This window comes from Triturus cristatus, chromosome 7 (genome assembly GCF_964204655.1).
Source record: "Triturus cristatus chromosome 7, aTriCri1.1, whole genome shotgun sequence".
NCBI lineage: Eukaryota > Metazoa > Chordata > Amphibia > Caudata > Salamandridae > Triturus > Triturus cristatus.
Window position 1 is genome coordinate 256940475 of NC_140590.1, and position 22629 is coordinate 256963103.

Consider the following 22629-nt stretch of genomic DNA (forward strand, 5'->3'; position numbering starts at 1 on the left):
ATAGACATAACCGGCGACAGCGAGCACTGGGCGGAGCGCTCCGTGGGCCTGCTGGCGGAAGCTGCTCCTTGGATGGTGGATGATGTAGTGCATCTTGCGGAACTCGGATTAAGCGGTGACAGCGTTACAAGGCACTATACGGTGGATTAGGGGATTCTTGGGACCGCTGCTGGACTCCCCGCTCCCCCCTACAGACAATCGCAGTCCATGGCTGTGGTATGAATGTGGGCCTGTGTTTCTCGACCGTGGAGCGGTGGACAACAGCTACACGCAGCATTGTGAAGGAGGGGAGGAGGTGGTTTTGCACGTCGCCTGCTTCCGTATCGGGGGGGGCATAGTGTCCACATTAGAGGTGATAGACGTTGAGGGTGGCAGTGCCAAGATGGGGAAGACGGATGCTCGCCAGTCCCGATTGGTCTTCGAAGGCAGGAAGTCCGCAAAACAGCATTCGACGGAACAGGATGTGGCGACGGACGCATCACAGTCGAATCCTCAGCTGCCATTGGGGGTGGACCTAAATTCAATTCTGTTGGAAATGCGGCAAGGATTTGCGACCATCGCGGACAAAATGGACACGATGTGTACTCGCATGGATGCGATAGCCAGTAAGTTAGAGGGACACGAAACATGTCTCAAGGAAGCGGAGCACCGCATTTCAGAGGTAGAGGACACCACAGCTCGGGTACAAAAAACGACTGAGCAACTAGATAAACTGCTCAAAGTCATAGCGGCTAAGAACGAGGACATTGAAGCACGCAGTAGGCGGAATAACATTCGCGTGTTAGGTATACCAGAGAGTACACACACGGGTAAGATGGAAGACTATATTGAGAAATTGCTGGTGGCGGTGGTGGGGTCCGAACTCCTGTCTCCCCATTTTATAGTAGAAAGGGCTCATCGGTCCCTTGGTCCGCAGCCGCCCCCTGGTAGTACACCCAGGCCCATAATTGCTTGCTTGTTGAATTATAGGGACAGGGATACAGCACTGCGGGTGGCCAGAGAGAAACAACAGCTGACCTATGATGGAGTATCATTCACTATGTACCCAGACTTCACGCTGCATGTGCAGGAAGAACGCCGCAAGTTTATGGCTGTGAAGCATAAGCTGAAGCAAGCCCAGATTGACTATGCCTTATTATACCCGGCTCGTCTGCGCGTTACGCATCAGGGAACCCAAACTTTTTTCACAAAGCCTCAACAGGTCGAAGAGTTTCTGAAGCGAATCCACAAACCAAGATGGAATACAGAGACGCAGGAGGACTCCCCCTGATCTCCTTCCCCGGCAATAAATTAACTGACGCCGCGGCTTGCAGTTCATCACTGCCACAATACGCCTTATGGTAGATAGCAATAGTTAAGAGCGATGGTCACTGCAGCATGACCGTGTCATCAAAGAGAGAATGCGGGAGAGAGGATATCTGAGTGAAGAAGAGCACTCCGTAGGGAATACCACACTACGTTGCAGCCGGACACCCTCGAACTCTTTCCAGGGACAGGCAGGACGCTTTGTCTCATTCGGACTGAGAAGAGGTTTTCGTGAGTCACCCAGATGTATCCCCCAGTTGGGAGATCCCCCTGGTTGTTTTTTCTAATGTTTTTGTTTCTTCTAAACTGCTTCTTAAGTTCTCAGTGGGAAGCCACAGGTTTTGATGTTATGATACAGGAGCAGAGGGGTGTAGGGGAGAGGGGTGGGTTAATCATGGCTGGCATGTTTGGGATGCTTCAGTGGGAGGGGGTGGGCTGGGAGGGGGAACTCAATATTCGCAGTGAAGCAGTAGTGCGATTGCATGATGGTAAAATTATTTTTTTGTATGCTGGAGTGTCAATGTACACGTGTACTAAATGCGTTGGTCACATGGTAACGCATGGGTGCAATGGCACGGGAGGATAGAACCGAACTGAAAGTGTTGTCGTGGAATGTTAGGGGCCTAGGGAACCCAAGGAAGCGGAGACAAGTCCTAGCCTATCTAGATCGGCAACAAATACAGGTGGCCTTACTGCAGGAAACATATATAAATCCGAAAGTGGTAAACACCTTCGCCAGTAAATGGGCAGGCTGTCGATTATTTTCATCATACTCCTCTCATATGCTCGTGGCACTGCCATTTTGTTTAAAAAACAAACTCCTTTTGAAATGGCGGGGGTGGTGGTGGATACACAGGGCCGGTTTGTCATCACATGGGGGAGGCTAGGAGGTGAGTCGGTTACGATTGCAAATTGTTAAGGACCAAACACGGACAGTCCCAAGTTCTTCACTACTCTCTGGGACAAAATATTGAATGTTGGTTCTACACATATCATTTGGGGTGGGGATTTCAATGTGGCTCTGAACCCGCTCCGGGACAGATCGAATGTGGCTACACATCATTACACTAATGCACAGGAGGCTCTGAGCGGGATCATTGAAGAGGGCGAGCTGATAGACAGTTGGAGGTATACGCATCCGCAGGGACAGGAAGGCACACACTATACATCCCATAGAGGGACATGGGCGAGGATATATTATTGTTTGCTGTCTAAAGGATTGGTGCCTTCCATAAGTAGTGTATCACATTTAGCTCTGACGTTTTCAGACCATTGTCCGGTGAAGTTGTCGCTCACTTCTCCGGGATACGATAGACCTAGGCCGAGCTGGAGATTGCAGCCCACAGCGTTGTTGGATGTGGTCTTTCAGGCAGAGTTGGGTGAGGAGATTAGGGATTTCTTTGTCAGGAATAAAGGGACGGTGGATAGCATCGAAGTGATATGGGAAGCTTTCAAAGTGACGATCAGGGGATTTGCATGTCCAAAAGTTTTGGGGTGTTGAAAGACTTACAGAATACTTTACGCAAATTAGAACAAGAACTACTAGAGCTAGAGAGGCGGATGGTGACAGGTGAAGTTGGACAAGTACAAACACAGTTTCGGGAAAAACTAACTGACTATGAAGACACAGCGCTCAGAGAGACAAAATTTAGAGGCAAGTATTGGGTAGCCCGTAAATACGGGGAGGGGGAGAGGCCGGGCAGGGCGCTGGCCGAGGTAACAAGGAACCCACGTTTTAATGCATACATCTTAGAGATACAAGGACCTGGGGAAGTGCTGCAGCGAGACACATTGGCCATTCTAGACACGTTCATTGCGCATTTCGGGACCCTCTATACATCCAAGAGGCAGGTACCTCTAGAATTAGTTGACTTCATGGGAGATATAGCACTCGGATGGCTTAGTGATGCACAAATAGTTTTTGATGCACCCCTTGGAGGTTGATGAAATTAGGGAAGCCATCATGCAATTGCATAACTGGAAGACCCCAGGCTCAGATGGCCTACCGGCAGAATTTTATAAGAGCTACATTGACATCATGGCACCAGTGTTAAAGGAGGTATATGAAGAATCCCTGGAGGTAGGCATACTCCCCCCCTCGATGAGGGAAGCGATAGTCACTTCATTGCTGAAACCTGGCAAACCACCTGAGTCCTGTGACTCATACCGCCCATTGTCGTTGCTAAACTGCGACACCAAAATCTTAGCAAAAACACTGGCTAATCGGTTGGCTTTACTAATGGACAAGCTAATACTGCCGGACCAATCAGGGTTTGTCCCAGGTAGAAATATGTCTCACAATCTTAGAACCCTGTTCTCCTTGGTTCAAACAGTAGACCCAGAGTTCCCGCTTGCTGCAGTATTTGTAGATGCCACTAAAGCATTTGATTACGTGGAGTGGGATTATTTGTTTGGGGTATTGCAGAGAATGGGCTTCCCAAATATATATCTGTCCTGGATTAAACTACTATATCATCACCCTACCGCCAAGATATTAATTAATGGGCAGTTATCCCAGCCGATGCCAATCTGGAGAGGCACTCGGCAGGGGTGTCACTTATCCCCCCTATTGTTTGCCATAGCAGTAGAACCTTTGGCTTCCAGATTACGCCAAATCCACAAAGATAAGGCATTTCGTTGTTGCCTGCGTCAGATACTAATCGCATTGTATGCTGACGATATGACGCTGTACACCAGGGATCACGCGCAGAATATAAATCCTATACGAGTTTATTCGGTTTGGTAGCTTATCGGGCATTAATATTAACTGGGGGAAGTCGCAGGTTTTCCCTCTTACACCAGCAGTGCCTAGATTTCCGCTGGATTATCCACTGGATTAGTGCGATAGTGACCTGCGATATCTCGGTATACAGATTACCAGAGATACAGAAGAAACAATACGGGCAAATTATGGTACGGCTATCACACGACTCACAGCTAACATTACACGTTGGATCTCATTACCGCTCTCATTAGCGGGGAGGGCGTCCCTCAAAGATGATTATATTACCGCAATTGCTCTATTTATTTCTTAATATTCCATACCATCCCGGGCAGCATTTCTTTCAGACATTGCGCTCAGAATTGATCAGATTATTCTGGGGAGGGAAACAACCAAGACTTAAATGGTCGATGCTAATACGACCATATGATCAGGGGGGTTTTGATATTCCTGATTTTGAACTGTATTTTCTTAGCTCACAGGCGCACTACGCCTACTATTGGATACATCCTCCTAAATATATGCCACAAATAGCTGTGGAAGACTGGCTGGCGGAACCGGTACCACTAAGTGGCTTGATACAAGGGCCCATACGCTCACGTGCGATGACACCCACTACTATCACAGGCACGGTAGACGCGTGGAACAGGATAACGGTTTTGTGGACCTCGCCTGTCCTTTACTCCCCTCGGCTTCCGCTGACGTATCATCCTAAGTTGTCCTTGCTGCAGGAGAGGGGTTTTTCGGAGCTCTGCCAGCGAGCAAAGGTCTCCACGTGGGGAGATCTGTTCAATGCCGGGAAGTTTCGCACACTAGAGCAATTTCTACAGGATATACACTATACGCCATTAGATGTATTCCTTTATGTACGCTTACGACAGGGAATGCGTGTAATTATTCCGGACTTCCCGCGGGAACCCTTAAGTCTGGTCCCGCTGCACAATATGCTTGGCTCCACAGATGGGAAACATCTAGTATCAGCCATATACACTTCCATACGATCCAACAGGGAAGGAGCTCATAGCCCGACGCGAATGCAATGGGGGGAGGATATCGGGCGGGTACTCACTGATGAACAGTGGAAGTATTGTTGTCTACAAACGGCACAGATCTCAGCAAGCTGCAGGCTGCGAGTGATACATTATAAATACCTGCATCGCCTTTACTATACTCCACTTAAGAAATACACATTTAAATTAGCTACAACTGACAGGTGTGAGCGATGCCACCAACCAGGAGCGGGGTTCCTGCACTTGGCGTGGGAGTGCCCGAAAATACAAGACTACTGGGAACAGGTGTTAGTGACACTAGAAAAGATGACTGGCAGAGAAATTGACAGAGACCCTTTGATGGCACTCTTAGGATACATGGCACAGATACCTAGCGCTCATAGAAAATTTCTTGCTATATTACTGTTGCTAGCCAAACGGAGAGTGGCATGTAGATGGGGAAGGGGCCGAGCCTCGAAATTCAAAGACTGGTTGACAGACCTAACATATTGCCAAGAACAGACCACTATCTATGCCGAGACGGTACCAACTACCTCCAGGCCCAAAGATATATGGAAACCGCTTCAGGGGTACTTACTCTTACAAAACTCCGCAGACGTAACTCCTGCCCTGAATACAACTGCATAAACGCTGTCAGGGGGTGTTTCATTGGGTATTTCTTTATTGACGATTTCAGTTCACTAAGACTGTTGGTGTTGGAAGCTACACACATATTGAACATTGTCGCCAGAGAATAGGCCTACCAGCCCCTGGGTCAGGCATGCTTGGTAAAGCCCTCCTTGTCCATGCATAATACTACAGTTCTATATGTTATGTATGCATTTCGGATTGTACTGAATGGTTAAAAGACTGGCTATATAGCATTTGTTACAAATATGGTACTTGGCTGTAGAGAATTTTTGTGATTGTACTGTGACTCACTGCACATTGTATTGCTATACATAGTCATGTAATGTGTTAAAACTACAAATAAATACGGGAAAAAAAATAAAAATAAAAAGGCTTTCTAGAAGAGATTATTTCATGTGACAGCAGCCGATCCTGTTTCTTCATATATTTTGCCGGACGCGACTATGATACGACATTTAACAGCGTTTTTCTTGTTTGTTCCAAAAGCAACTTCAACCTATGTCACAGGTTAGAGTTCCGGAGATCAACCTATCAAGTAGTCACAAAAAGCTTGTATCGTAGATCCTGAATGTATCAATCTGTAGGATTCCACGTCTATGATATATTTTCTCAAAGCGTGTTGTTTCATTAGAAGCCCAAAGACAAATTCCAAAGTGTGCTTATTCCTATGCGTTTGTCGTGGTTCCTGCCAGACGCGAACTTGGAAGCTCACGCCGCCGAATCACTGAACTTGCCATGCGGGGCCTATTATAGCCCGAGCTGAATTCGAATACGTTTGCTGTTCCACTAAGAGTTCTCGAAGGCTACTTATACCTTTAAATACCTGATATAGGAACCACGACAAACGCATAGGGATAAGCACACTTTGGAATCTGTCTTTGGGCTTCTAATGAAACAACACGCTTTGAGAAAATATATCATAGACGTGGAATCCTACAGACTGATGCATTCAGGATCTACGATACAAGCTTTTCAGGACTACTTGATAGGTTGATCTCTGGAACTCTAACCTGTGACATAGGTTGAAGTTACTTTTGGAATAAACAAGAAAAACACTGTTAAATGTCACATCATAGTCGCGTCTGGCAATATATATGAAGAAACAGGATCGGCTGCTGTCACATGAAATCATCTCTTCTAGAAAGCCTTGAGGAAGTCACTGGATGTGACGAAACACGTGTCGGCTGTTCTTGCGCATCTTGTTCAAGACTGTATAGCTGCCGGGGAAAATTGTGTCAGCCTCTAAGCCCTTTGTACCTTTGTGCTGTATGAAGTAATTATTTGTAAGCATGACAGACTTGTTTAATTTCAATAAACAGATTAAAAAAAAAAAACAAAAAAAAAAAAAAAAAAAGAAGACTGTATAGCTGCGAATCTTCCTCATAAAAAGTTTCCCCATCTATGTGTTCTTTATAATAGGGGTCTTTACAGTCTTGAATTAAACTATGATGTTTCAGGATATCTGTTCAAATTAAAAGGAACGTCTTTTGCATAAATCTGTCTCTGTTTTTTGCCTGTGACATATTGGTGATACAATCTGGTGAAGTCAACTTATAAAGGTCAAATATGAGAAGGAATATTACTTTTAGAGTGCTGGGGTATTATCATGCTATATGGTTTTACTATCACTCTGCCCCTACTGCTTGTGCTGGGTTCTTCTTTGTCAAGAGCCCTAGAGGTACCTTGTTGTCTGACAGTCTTATTTAGGGAACTATAATCCGGTTCAATAGGACAGTTGGTAAACTCCTTTTCCAGGGTAAGGCAAGGAGCTATATCACAATTATGGGGTTGGGTTTCCCTGAAGACATCATCAGTATCTGACTCATTATCCAACCACTCAGAACATCTTTTACCATATACAACATCCTGTTACAGAATTTTGTAGCTGTGAGCTATTTGTATCATCCTCATTGGTGCCAACCCTATTCGTTTTCTTACATACAAGAAAGGGCAGAAGCATGCCATACCTTACCATCGCTAAGAAAGGCTGAATTACAAAACATTATTTTTACTGTTAGTGGTTGAGTGTAACGGTTTTGCACCTTCTCAATATAACCACTTCGTTTGACTTTTACAGAATCACCCACCCTGAGGGTGACAGGTTTAGAATTGTGTTTAGAATCGTAAAGTTCTTTACATTTGATCTGTGCATGTAACTTTTTTTTTTATCTCTAGTGGAGACCAATCAACTTTTGTGGCTGAATTTATCCAACCAATATTGTCTTTGGATATGGGTGTTCTACCTCTCATGAGTTCAAATGGACTAGAAGTTATGCTCTCACAAGGGGTTATTCTATATGCCCATACCATTTTGAACAATTCATTAGTCCAATGCAACCCATTGTTGTTGGCTAAGTGTAGAATACCTTTAATAACACAATTAAAGCGTTCAACTGCTCCATTTCCTGCAGGATGGTAGTTTTGTGTATATTACCATTACTCCCGAGGTACTTTAAAAAAATTCCGAGGTGAATTGTGGACCATTATCCATAGCATATATTTACGCAATTCCTCTTTAATGAATACATGGTCGAGGAACCTAATGACGTTACCTGAATCCGCCTTATGGAGTATCTCTATTTCAGGCGATTTATAGAAATGATCTCGGAGTACTACAATGTACTTGTTCATTGTTGTTCCATAGGGGTCCCATTTAAACAATCCCTTCTCTCTCCCAGGGCATACCAGGACTGGGCAAGGATGTAAAGAAGGCCTGAGGGTAACTTGCGACTTATCAGAGTTTTCGCATTGAATAAAATTTCTGACTTTTCTTTCAATAGCCAAGTCATAACCTGGCCACCACTACCAATTTTTGATTCTGTTCTTAGTTTTGTTGATACCCAAGTTTCCTTCGTGACGGATTTAGCTTCTTAAAGATTCAGGGGGAATAACATTCCCTTGTCTTAATAGGAGTCTCCCTTCTAGGGACAATTCATGTCTTAACTCCCAGAAAACTCTTAAATCTTTACATGCATGTTTTTTTTCAGGCCACCCTTCTTGTATCATCTTGTTGACATCTTGTAAACATACATCTTATTCTACTGCTTCATCCCACTCTTGTTTGGTAATACTAGGGAATTCTTCAATAATATTGGCTAGGCAAAACTCTTCTTCCATGTGTTCTTCACTTTCAACCATGGGAAGGGGTAACCTGCTGAGAAAAATCGGCCACCACATTCTTTGTTCCTGGTACATATTGCAATACATAGTCAAAATCTGGTAATCTTACTGACATATGAGCTAGTCTGTGTGAGGTAGCGTATAGCCCTTTTGTAGTTAATAATCTGGTGAGGGGTTTGTGGTCACTGCGTAATAATACTTTTTTCCCCCCATACAAACTGGCAGAAATGCTCTAAACCCCATACGCATGCCAGGGCCCCACACTCTATTACTGAATATTTCTCCTCTGTGGGCGTTAATGAGCGTGAAGCGAAGGCAATGGTATCCTCAGTGCCACTTTCATTTCACTGGCTGACAGCTCCTATTCCTCTCCCGCTAGCGTATGTGGTGATGATACTAGCCAAATTAGGGATAAAACCCCGCATAGGTGGGGGGTGGGGTCATTACAAATGTACTCTTTGAGGGAGATAAACGCTTTCCGACAATTGGGTGTCCATTTAAACTGGTTTCTAAGTTTAAGATGCTGCCTGATGTCATACGTTTTGGTTGAGAAATCCTTCCAAAATTTGGAATAGTATTCCACTAGACCTCAGAATGCTTGTACCTCCTCTCTACTTTTGGGGACGGGTGCATCTTTAAAGGTCCTTAACAATTCTTTTTTGGTTTTATGCCATCTTGTGTAATTTCATGCCTCAAATATGTTACTTGTGACCTTACAAATTTACATTTCTTACACTCTGCAGTCATACCTTTCTCTTCCAACATGTTTAGCACTTTGAATAAATTCTTGTTGTGTTCATCTCTGCTTTTGCCTATCACCAATAGATCATCCTGGAAAATAAGTAAATTTTCAAACCTTTCAAAAATTACATGCATGAGTCATAGAAATATTGCGGCCGCTGAGGCCAATCCAAAAGGAACTCTTTTGTACCTGAAGCATCCAAAGGGAGAAATGAAAGTGGTTAATTCCCTTCTTTCAGGATACAGGGAAACCTCATGATAGGCTGCGGTAAGGTCGATGGTGGAGAACCACTTCATGTTTTTGGTGGCATTTCATTAATCTTGGGTAGTGGAAACTGGTCCACCATAATGTTTTGGTTTAGGTCACGCAAGTCAATGCATAATCCTAATTTGCCATTGGCTTTCCTGGCCACGACCATTTGCTCATAGATGGATAATATCTGCTAGGAAGATTTATGGCTAAATAGAGGCATATCTCACTGCAGTCACAACTGACAAACAAATAGAACTTATTTCTTGAACATCCATCTATTTAAACAAGTTCTGGAAAAACAAATAGGTTGCTGAAAGCACTGAGGAACTGCTTATGGGGGGCAATAAACTGCTTTAGAATCCACTGCAGCATGCTCTGTATGGGGGTAAAAATGGTTTTAGTCTACCAATGCACTTGATCATGGTGAAGGGGAGATGAGATACGGAGGAAGTTAAAAAAGCCCAGAGTACGGTACTCTGAGAGAAGTCAAAAAGTTAGAGAGAAAATGGGAGAACAAAGGAAGGGTCAGTACAGAGCATAATTAACACGCAAGTCATGCCCTTCCACCAAATCATCAAATGAGTACATAAGACTGCGCATCAAGCGGGCCCTAGCAACCCTCCTTTTCCTTCTGCTGAAGAAATAGCCCTAATATTGATAGCTCCAGCCAATCAACTACAGTGTAGGAAATTGGGTTTTTGATTGAGGGAGGTGAAACCTCTTCTCAAACAACAACAAACCGTGTCAGTGAGAACCATAAAAGTCACTGAATTAAACTGTTCTCAACCCTCTGATAGCTATGCACAGAAGCAGTCAGGCTTAACTTAGAAGCACTGTGCAAAGTATTTATGCAGCACAAAAAAAGTAAAGAAGTGAAAACATGACAAGAAGAGTCCCACACCAATTTAATAAAATAGAATAATATTGAATAAATAAGACAACACCAAAATGAATTAAATCTAATCAGTAGAATCAGAGCCATGCAATTTTAAAAGTTTAAGTAAAATTAGCCATGAAGAAGCAGAAAGCACTAACTTTGGGTATCTTGTCATCCTAGACCACGAAGAAGTCAAATGTTCAAGTCAACCATGAGGGAGTGTGGGCCGGATACAGGGACCAGGTTAGTCCAGCTGAAAAAGTTACCTTCTCACAGAAGGGAGGGGCACAGAGGTAAAACAATTCAGGATTACAAAAGAAGAGCTCAATTGATTCCAAGGATCTACAACCTGGGAGGAACCTCTATGGGATCAGGAACTCCCTTTAGGAGAGGCCAGCAGGGCCAGGCAGGTCCAGTTGATAGGCCAGTTGCAGGGAAGCCTCTGAAGCTTGATGTGTCCCTGTAGCTCAGAACAGGGCGTCAGCCAACTGACCCTTGGAGTCATTCAGATTAGCCTGGAATGAAGGGTGTAGGCCCAATCTTCTCAGAGAGCAGGGAAGACCTCAAGCTGCAATGCAGTCCTCTGAACAACAAGGCAGGCGTCAAGCAGCAGGGCAGTCCTCTGGGGAACAAGGCAATTATTTTGTAATGTCCACAGGTCCAGGAGTGTTTTGAAGAGTTGGTCTGAGGGTCCAGTATTTATACATGGTGCCAGCCCTTGACGTGGGAGAAACTTCTAGACTTCCCCCAACATTTGGTTCTGGAAAATTCCTTCCTCCCCTGCCCAGACACCTAGAGGTCTAGCGTGACAAAAAACTGGTTTGAGAGCAGGGAGGGTTGGATCTGGACTACGCACTTTATAAATTATTTTACCTCACCAGATTTGTGTTTTGACAAGAGATGACTGCTTTTTAAGATTTATTTATTCACTGCTTTGCACTACCAGCACCATAGTCAGTTGAACCCTTGCCGCCGCTCTCACATCACAGGGTTGAGGCTTCTGGTAATTGGTACCTCATCCTGTTGTGAGATTACAGTTTTGGGCTTTGATGTTGTAGCCCGGATATGGTGCTGTTAATGCAGGTCATAACCCTCGTCAAGCTCGGTACTTACACCTCGTGGAGTTAACATCCTTGGTGAGCCGACTTTGTGGTGTTCCTCTCAACACTTTTTGGCTATTCTGGAGTAATAGCTAGGTAGGAAGGATTGCATAGTGGACCCTTTGTTGAGGTTTTTTCCCTCGTTCACTTCCTCTCGATATGAATTCAGATATGGAACATTGTTATCTGGATGCCATGGAGTTGGGAATGGCATGACTTGATCGTGCTCTTTCATTAACTGTTTTGTAATGCATTGTAATGATATCCTTGGAAACAAATTGTATTTTAATGTATTGCCTTTTTATTGTACTTTTATGGTCTATTTATTTAGATCGAATAAAGTTCATTCTGATTCTGACTGGTGTGGTGTCAAGTTTTTGTGAATGTGCTAGAGGTAGATCCTTTGAAATATAAGTGGTACAGGGAACAGCCCGCCCCTCCCATCCTGGCAGGGTTGCCATCCCTCAGCTACAACCAGGTCCTATTGTTTACTTTCAGGGCCCACTATGCATTCCTGATGGGGGAGCAATTAACAGGTCCACACAGCTGGAAACTCCTAGAAGGCCTCTGAAAGTTGAAGGTAGGAAAATACCATATTTCATCTAAAAGTGGCATTTTCAAAATTGGGATCTAAAATCTGACTTTACCATTAACGAGGATTTTAAATTACAAATAAATTGAGCACAAACACAATATTTCTACCTATTCCCATTAAAAGTTAGCACTTATTAAAGGTAATGAGTTAACCCAATGTTATCCTATGAGAGAGGTAGGTCTCAGTAGTAAAAAATGAATTTTGGAGTTTTTTATTACCAGGACACGTAAAACCTAAAACCACATGTTCTATCTTTTGAATACAATGTACCCTGCCCTATGGGCTTTTTAGGGCATACCATAGGGGTGACTTATATGTATTAAAAATAGAGGTTTAGGCCTGGCAATGGCCTGAGACATGTTTTTAAAGGACTACTTAAGTGGGTGGCACAATAAGTGCTGCAAGCCCACAAGTAGCTTTAAATTTATATGCCCAGGGTACATGTAGTACCACTATACTATGGATCTATAAGTAAATTAAATATTCAGAAAACAAGAGGAGTGTCTGCAGAAAATCTGGGGGAAGACCACACCAATGCTGTCTGGTCTAACATCCAGGATCATCAACATAAGAACCCAGGAGATAAGAAACAGGAGTCCACTAACTACAGCAAACATGGAACATATCACAAGTTAAAAAGAGACAGTGACACCCAGCAAGGATGGATGCACCCATCAGTAATCAAAACGAAACGCCCAATCAGAAATGCAAACGCAGCCTGAAAAAATGAGATGAGATGTATTCTTTATAGGGGTAACAGCTTCAGGTTTAAGGATCCTGAGCCAAAACTGAACAATCTCTGAAAATGCTGCAGGACTGCCCAGCTCACAATCCTGAAAATGTTGCTTTTTTGTTATACTTCAGTATGTGACAGCTAGTTTGAGTGATGTAACTGCTAGTAACCTGTCTCAGGACAATTAAACAACAGTCAATAGGACGGACTACTGAACTAAGTAGTTCTTTTAAGGCTCCAGCTGCCAGTTTGCCCAACAGCTACCATCAATTAATAGGTCTGTCTTGGGGTGGAGAGATAAAAGGGGTTAAACAGACATTTGCAGGTGTACATGTGCATTTGGGGAGGTGGAAGACGGCACCTGCATTTATCACTTATTCAGTCAATTTGTCAGAGGGTCCACAAGGTATGGGATAAGAGATTTAACTGATAATCAAGACAAAAAAATTGCTATCCATGGTTATCTCAATAACTTTACTTTTTGACAGCTACCCACAACCCCCAACCGCCAAGCAAGTATCATTTTTCAGTGTTGGCTAGGCCACACTATGCATCTCAGTCTCTTCCGGTAGAGATTTTCATCCCCCACAATCAGCTATAGAATAGTCGAAAGTCACCACAAAAGTGCCTTTAGGCACTTCATTGGCTCTGGGGCCATGAGTGGCCATCTTGCAGCAGCACCCATAAGTCCTTCCCAAAACATTTAATCATGATTTAATTACCAGATGACGCATTCATGCAAAATAAAGGTATATTATGAATGTTTACTGCAAAATAACCTTCTTTTGGTGGGTGGGGGGGGGGGTTTGGGTTGGACTTGCGGTTAAGACAAAAATAATTAGGACAGTAGTATTAAGTTTAATAGTTTATTTCCTTTATGCTATGTATGGATGTAGTTTCATACAGTAACAACTGCTGTTAATCTCTGAAGTGAATCAACGTTGTTATTGCAGGGTAGTAATTTCATACATGGCGTTTTGCCCGTCCCCACTAGTTGACACAAAAATACGAATTGAGATGTAATATAATGTGTACCTTATTATGATGTAATCACAGCTGTATGATGTGTTGAGTATAAAACGAATAAAAACTATTCAACGAAAAAAAAGACAAAAATAACTACTACGAAGCACACAGCAAATTCTTTTGACTCTAGGTGTTCAAATAGAGGTCTATGATATTAATTTCATTGCTCTGCTACCTCGAGTTAGGTTTGTGCTACACAAATACCACATACATACAGTAAAAAGCTGAGTTAACCCAGTCTAAATTCAACCAATCAATCCAGGGAATTGTAAGCGTGCTACTCACATGTGAGGGTCTCAAGGCGGTGAGGGCGGCGGGGTGGCGGGGGAGGGGAGATATGTGCAGATCCGTTCAGCCGAAGAGCCAGGTCTTGAGAGCCCTCCTGAAGGTGTCCAGGGAAGTAGCGCGTCTGATGTCTGTTGGTAGTTCGTTCCAGGTCTTTGCTGCAATGTGAGAAAACGATCTTCCGCTTGCTCTGGCTCTGTGGATGCATGGGGTTTCAGCTAGTGCGAGGTAGGCAGATCGGAGGTTTCTATTGGGTGCGTGGAAGTTTATTCTGTCGTTGAGGTATTTGGGTCCGTTGTTATGTAGGCATTTGTAGGCGTGGGTGAGGATCTTGAAGGTGACTCTTCTCCACGAGGAGCCAGTGGAGTCTCTGCAGGTGCTGGCTGATGTGTTCGTGCCAGGGGATACCGAGGATGAGTCTGGCCGCAGTGTTCTATATTGTCTGGAGTTTGCGGAGTAGGGATTTGTTGATGCTGGCGTAGAGAGCGTTTCCATAGTCCAGTCTGCTGGTGATAAGTGCGTGGGTGACTGTCTTCCTTGACTCCTGGGGATCCATTTGAAGGTCTTTCGAAGGATGCGTAGGATGTTGAAGCAGCTGGAGGTGACGGCGTTGACCTGTCGGTTCATGGCGAGTGATGAATCGAGGACGATGCCGAGGTTTTTTGCGTGGTCTGAGGGGGTGGGTGGGCTTTCGAGGGAGGTGGGCCACCAGGTGTTGTCCCAAGCTGAGGGGTTGGTTCCAAGAACAAGGATTTCTGTCTTTTCGGCATTGAGTTTTAGGCAGCTGCTGGTCATCCAGACTGCGACGTCCTGCATCCCTCTCTGGAAGGTGAGTTTTGTGGTGGTCTCAGTGAGGGAGAGGATGAGCTGGGTGGCGTAGGATACGATGTTGAGGCTGTGATGGCTGACGATGGCTGCGAGGGTGGTCATGTAGATGTTGAAGAGGGTTGGGCTCAGTGATGACCCCTGCGGGACTCCGCAGGTGATTTCCGTGGGGGCAGAGAGGAAGGGCGGTAGTCCGATCCTTTGGCTTCTTCCAGTAAGGAACGATCAAATCCAGTCCAGGGCAGTTCCTTGTATTCCGGCATCATGTAGTCTGTCGACTAGTGTGCGGTGAGAGACGGTGTCGAAGGCTGCAGACAGGTCGAGGAGGATGAGGGCTGTGGAGTGGCCCTGGTCCAGGAGGGTGCGGATGTCGTCTGTGGCAGCGAGCAGGGCGGTCTCAGTGCTGTGGTTGCTTTGAAATCCGGATTGAGACGGGTCGAGGACGGCGTTCTCTTTGATGAATCGTGTCAGTTCCCTGTTTACGGCTTTCTCTGGCACTTTGGCTGCGAAGGGGAGGAGTAAGATGGGCCGGGAGTTTTTGAGGTCGCTCGTGGGTTTCTTGAGCAGGGGCCCGTCATCTGTGCGTTTCCAGTCATCTGGGAAGGTGCCGGTTGTGAAGGTGGTGTTGATCGTCTGTAGCAGTTCAGGTGCAATGGTGTCTGCAGCACTTTGATAGACGTGTGGGGAGCAGGGGTCGGTAGGGGCCCCCCGAGTGGATGCCTTTCATGGTCGTTGCTGTGTCCCTTGTCGTGATAGGTGTCCAGTTGGAGATGGTGGGCTGGCTGGTGTCTCTGGGGGGCAGGGGGACAGCTGTTGTGTCTTGTGGGTGGTCAACGAAGTTGTTGTGGAGAGTTCTGATCTTGAGGTGGAAGTAGGTTCCAAGCTTGTCGCAGAGGTCTTGGGACGGGGTGATGTCTGTGGCTTCGCTGCATGGGTTGGTGAATTCCTGGATGACACTGAAAAGTTCCTTGGATTTGGCTGAGTTTGCGAGGATTTTGTTGTGGATGAAATGACTTTTTATTGTTCTAATTGCGTTGAGGTAGTCAGGGCGTCTCTGTAGGTGGAGTGGCTGTCGGTTGCCTTGGTGTCTCTCCAGTTCTTCTCCAGGCGTCTGCAGGTGCGCCTGGCTTTTTGGAGATCGGTGGTGAACCAGGCGGCTTTCCTGGGGCGCTGTTTGTCTAAATTCTGACTTGTAAATATGGTTATTGAAAACTGATTCTTTCACAGGGCTCTGTACAAGCATTCATTTAGCTGGTAGATCTGCTGATGGAAATTTACCTTGACCATGAAGACTTTTGGTGCGTCACGATGGAATGCCTAAAGCATTGCATATCTGGACTGTACTGGGAAGCACTGGCCCCATCTTCGAAGCAAAGGTACTTAGTGGGTCTTTCTTAGGCATGGGACAAAAACACAGACTATACAGCATACAAAGTGTCTATTGGTAGAGCATGACAAAATGGTAGCCTTCCTAGAAAACATTTTAGTCATTGCAATCCCTAATAAGGGATCCCTGGAGTGAGGGGCATCCCTTTTTGACTCTTGAAAGCAACAGGATGTGGAAAAGATCTGGAAAAAAAAATCAGCATGGAATCGGTTCTCTGTTTTAAAGGCAGATCCAATGGGCACAGCTGCATGTTGCTATGGAGTTCAAGCTGTGAGGCCGTCTCTTGGGATTCTGGATCAGTCAGTTGTTACCAAGCAGTATGCTCGGTGGGTACTTTTATTTACAACTGGTTTGTCAGGGAACAATACTAGAGTCCTCTCAGACAGTTGAGTTACGTCTTTTGGCCACTCTTGACTTTCAAGGTAGCAAGGGCCAAAAGTGAAGGTTTACTTCTGGAGGTGAAGGGGATTAGATATTCAAATACAGCAGATAACAATAACATCCAAAGCTAGTCAATGTTAAAAAAAAAAAAAAAAAAACACGAAAATTACTTTAAGTAAAAGGTAAATTTATAGAAGAGGTTACAATAACAGAAAACCATATCCTGATACAACCTGTGGTTTATTTGCCTTAGGCACTAGTTATTTTATAACATTGGCCCTATGGCAAATGTTTTCAGAAGAAGCTTAGTTTGTATTGAATCTGATCTTGTGGAACAGTGTTCTCTAACCTTCTGAGAAAGCATTTCATTCCCTTAAAGGGGCTTAAAATGTGGACCAGGGAAACCAATGTGGAAACTCTGGGCCCAATTGTGGTGTTGGGCCAGCCTTGAGTAACACAAAGGACAGTTCAGTGGGCTAAAAGCTCAGAAGCTGAGTTTCTAGTACTCAAGGCAAAATACAAGACAAAACAAGGACCCCACCCAGAGTGACAATGGTGTTCCACCTAAAGACCCGGTAAGAGTCAATGGTAACCGGCGTTCCGTTACATAAACAGTCCATAGTCTGGTCCTGTCCAGTAACAAGATAGGAATGCAACTGGTTTCCATTGTGGACTAATGAATAATATACTTATCTTCGGTAACAATGTATCTGGTAGAGACACAGTCTAGCCGCAGATTCCTTAACTTAGAATCCCCGGCACCAGTCTGGATCCAGAGATTTTTCAGAAGTACCTCTGCGACGGGGGTCAGTGTCCATGGCTCTACTCTGACGTCGTCCACGAATATGACATCAGTGGAGCCATATAAGTCCCTCCCTGCGTGCTGACGTCAGTTTTCTACAGGGAAACATTTTTGCACCACAACGTGGAGTCAACATTAAAACTGAATGTGTGGGAACAGTGGGCCAAAAAGGGTTAAAAATCTTTTAAGACTACAATGATGGGAAATAATAAAAATGAACAGAAACCTCACTCTGCATTGTAGAGAAAAATACTACATAACTTAAGCAACTGAAGAGCGAGAGGAGAGTACTCGCCTCATAGAAACAGTCACACATAAACAAAGAATGATACCCTCCTATACAGCAAACAGCAAATGAATGTTACGGGAAACGACAAGCAGTCTGCCACCAAATGAATATCATGGAAGGCAATAACAAGACATAGCAACATGAAGTGACGGCAAGTGACACATTTCTGCAACAACAGAGAATGTGCAACCACACGCACTAAAGAGGAGTAATTGACTGTATCAGAGTCAAAGAGGTCCCAAACTAATGGATAAAGGGGAGGCCGTTCGAGCCTGTGGAACTCTGTTGTGGATTTTGTGCTCTACCTGGGCGTGAGGGACTGCGAGGCTCCGCGGCTGGGAAACCAGCTACAGCTGCGGCCTCTTCCCGGACACTCCCCCTGCCAGCCCTTAAGAGGATGACTCACGGCCCCCGCTTCGCGGGTGCCGTTCGAGCCTGTGGAACTCTGTTGTGGATTTTGTGCTCTACCTGGGCGTGAGGGACTGCGAGGCTCCGCGGCTGGGAAACCAGCTACAGCTGCGGCCTCTTCCCGGACACTCCCCCTGCCAGCCCTTAAGAGGACGACTCACGGCCCCCGCTTCGCGGGTGCCGTTCGAGCCTGTGGAACTCTGTTGTGGATTTTGTGCTCTACCTGGGCGTGAGGGACTGCGAGGCTCCGCGGCTGGGAAACCAGCTACAGCTGCGGCCTCTTCCCGGACACTCCCCCTGCCAGCCCTTAAGAGGACGACTCACGGCCCCCGCTTCGCGGGTGCCGTTCGAGCCTGTGGAACTCTGTTGTGGATTTTGTGCTCTACCTGGGCGTGAGGGACTGCGAGGCTCCGCGGCTGGGAAACCAGCTACAGCTGCGGCCTCTTCCCGGACACTCCCCCTGCCAGCCCTTAAGAGGACGACTCACGGCCCCCGCTTCGCGGGTGCCGTTCGAGCCTGTGGAACTCTGTTGTGGATTTTGTGCTCTACCTGGGCGTGAGGGACTGCGAGGCTCCGCGGCTGGGAAACCAGCTACAGCTGCGGCCTCTTCCCGGACACTCCCCCTGCCAGCCCTTAAGAGGACGACTCACGGCCCCCGCTTCGCGGGTGCCGTTCGAGCCTGTGGAACTCTGTTGTGGATTTTGTGCTCTACCTGGGCGTGAGGGACTGCGAGGCTCCGCGGCTGGGAAACCAGCTACAGCTGCGGCCTCTTCCCGGACACTCCCCTTTTAGTGGAACCCCACCCATATAATCTCAGTTCAGTGACGCGGCGCGGGACGCGGCGCAGGACGTGCGCCGGGCGAAGCCCGGGCCAAGGGCGGGCCCGTTCTAGCCCGTTACAGACCGATTAGGACCGGACCGGGCCCCCCCTCTAACATTTTATTCCCCAGGTGATTGGACGTCGTTTCGTAAATTTTGGTTGACTATTAGCTGTGGAAATTACATATTATTACCCATGGCGACCACACGAGGAAGTAAGAACAAGGTGATGAAGGATGTTAGTAATATTACTGGCCCTTTAGATAACTTTATTGTGAGAGCAAACTCTATTATAGACCAAGGAATAGCTCTTATGGAACGAAGAGTATCACAGGACCTAATACTGGCCAGACGCTCCTCTATGGGCCTTTATGCAACAGCCAAAACCCCCGATAATATAAGTAACAAAGCACCCCTTCCCTCAGTACATGTGGATATACATAGCATTCCTAATGTAGTGGACTTGTCCTTTTCAATGACTGAATGTATATCATCTTCGCAATTAGAGAGGTCTCCGATTCTTACAGCGGAGCCTTTGGTACTAGAATCACGATTGCAAAATTCAATTAACAGTCAGACGGCGAGAGAGCACGAGGGGGCAATACCAAAGACGACAAAACCTTCCAAGAGAAAGCATAAGAAAAATGAACTTAAAATAAATAAGCCCACTAAGTCAAAAAAAACCACCCCTATTGGAAAAAAAGGTCCGGGCAAACTTATTTCCAGAGGGATAGAACGAAGTGAACAACGGTCAAAAGACGCCTCGTCTCCAAGCAGACTTAATGAGGATAGCCTGCCATTGGAATTGTCGAGCGTTGTTATTCCCTCTACGATGCCTATAATCTTGGAGCCTCTGAAGGCTGACCATAAGCAAACTGAAACCATAAGGGAGCTTTTTAAAATACATCTTACTCCATTGGAAACTAGATTGAAGAAGATTGAGAGGCAATTAACAGATGTGGCTGCTTTATTAAAGATCTCGACTAATACTGAATTACCAAAGGTTCTGGATGAGGGACAAAGACACACAAAAAATTTAACAGGGGGTTGTTCAACAGCTAAATCACCAACCCACGCTTTAAAAACAAACAAACTGGCCACTGCTAATATAGAGAACTCTGCAAAAGGAAAAATTAATCATCCACCTGGAAATAAAGATCAAGGGCCAAACATACAGAAAGATTTAACTAAGGGACTTAAACCGGGTAATCCAGTTATAGATTTGCCCCCAGAAGTATCTCCTTATCTGGTGATTCTAACAGGGGTTCCCGAATTGGAAGAGGGAAAAGAAGAACCCTTTTGTTCTTTGAAAAATAAGGTCCAACACTGGCTCAATGTAAATCGACCACTCCCTTCGAATAGGACGAGTAAGATTCTAATGGTCCGTAGAGTTTCCTGGGTGGGGGCAGAAAGAAAAACAACTCAGGGTGATTGTGTCCTGGTTAACTTTGAGGACCCGGAAATAGTTGAGCATATCTGCTCCGGGGGAAATCACTTTGCAAATGAGAGTATTGAAACTAAAAGATTATCTTTTTTTACCCGCCTAAATCGCATTCCTATCTATTCAATGAGCGTGAATGGATTACTGTAAAATCGCGCGATAGAACAATCGGTACAAGGGATTGGGGAAGGCAAATTAACAGAAATCTAATAGACAGTGATAACTGGAGGGGTTTACCAACCTCCAATCGCTATAGTAGTTTAGAGATGGTGGATTGACGCCATCGGGCCGTACCTAGTCTCTCCCAGCATTGTTTTAGCCCGACCATCACGGTCAAAAATTTAAACCTCCTGCTAACTGACCCACAAAGAGTTGCAAATGAAGGGAAGATAAAAAATCTGCCAGACCCCCTAATAACATCCAAAGTCTTACTTGATGAACTAGATAAACAAGGGACTGGAACAATCACATATCCCGGCTTCGGTACAAAAACTCCTTTACCTCCAAAAGTTGACCATCTGAGGGTGCAGCCTGACGTGGAATACATTCCCCCTCTGGCAGAAACACATTTCACTGTGACTAGCCCATTTAACGAGGAAACAGAAACGGAATATAACACTCCTGTGAAGGAACAAAATCTGCATGTAGACTGTTCCTCTAACAAGGAGCGTCACCGAGATTCCGAAAGGGGAGAGCTGGCTCTTTTATCCTGGAATATAGCAGGCTTAGCAAATAAGGTAACCGATCCTATCTTCTGTGATTTAATCGAGAAGAATGACATTGTATGCTTGCAGGAAACCTGGGAACAGGCCGAAATTCATCTTGCAGGGTATCGCACGTTCTTTACCCCCGCAATCCAGTCCAGGAGAGGGAGAAACTCAGGGGGGCTTTGTACTTACATTTCCAACATGGTCAAGCTGGCAATAACGCAACAGAATACAGAGGGACATAACTGTTATCAGGTCTTTTGCTTAACCGTAGGCGAAAACCGATTTATTTTAATAAATCTATACAATAATATCCCGAAGGAAGATTTGATTAAAGAATTTGAGAATCTAAATAATTTAATAGCCCGCACATTTGGCTTGGAGCCAAATGACGTGTGTATCATTCTGACAGGGGATTTTAATTGCCATTTGTGCCCCTATAATAGCTCTGGTATATGTGGAATGGTCAACCTAACTGGCGATCCATGTACACATTTCGAGCACACTCCACTGGGAAATATGTTTAATAACTTAATTTCTGACTGGGACTTGGGATTTGCAAATGAACTGTGCACGCCTCAGGTTTATTTCCAGTCTACCTTTAATGGTCGCGGTCTTGAATCTGTCATTGATTACACTATGGTTAGCACCATTCATAATCGCAAAGTCCTGTTGTTTAAAACGTTAGACACCGCAATGAGTGACCATTTCCCAATCAGCTCAATCTTTGATATTGATAGGGGTGCTAGATCTGCCCAGAGCGTAGTGGAAAACCTCTCCCACTATGCTATTTCTTTGGCAAAACAAAATGGCTATGCCATAAAATGGAAGAAGGTTGACCCATCAAACTTTCTTCAGAACTTGATTCTGGATCAACACGAAAACATAAGGATCTGTTTAGAGATCAATCCAGACCCGAGTTTGATTATTAGTGCCTTTGACCAGATTTCTTCATTTATTGCCAAAAAGTTAACAGGAACTCTACGAGATAAGGCTAATCAAAAAACTATCGGGTGGTTCAACTCGGATTGTTCCAAGGCACACTCCAACTTAAAGCAGATCTTAAAGAAAAAACCTAGGAACGGGCTGGAAGTTGGAGCTGCCAGGGCAGTTTATAAATTATCGCTAAAAAAACGGAAGCAAGAGCTCAAGGAGAATGCGTGGAACGCACTG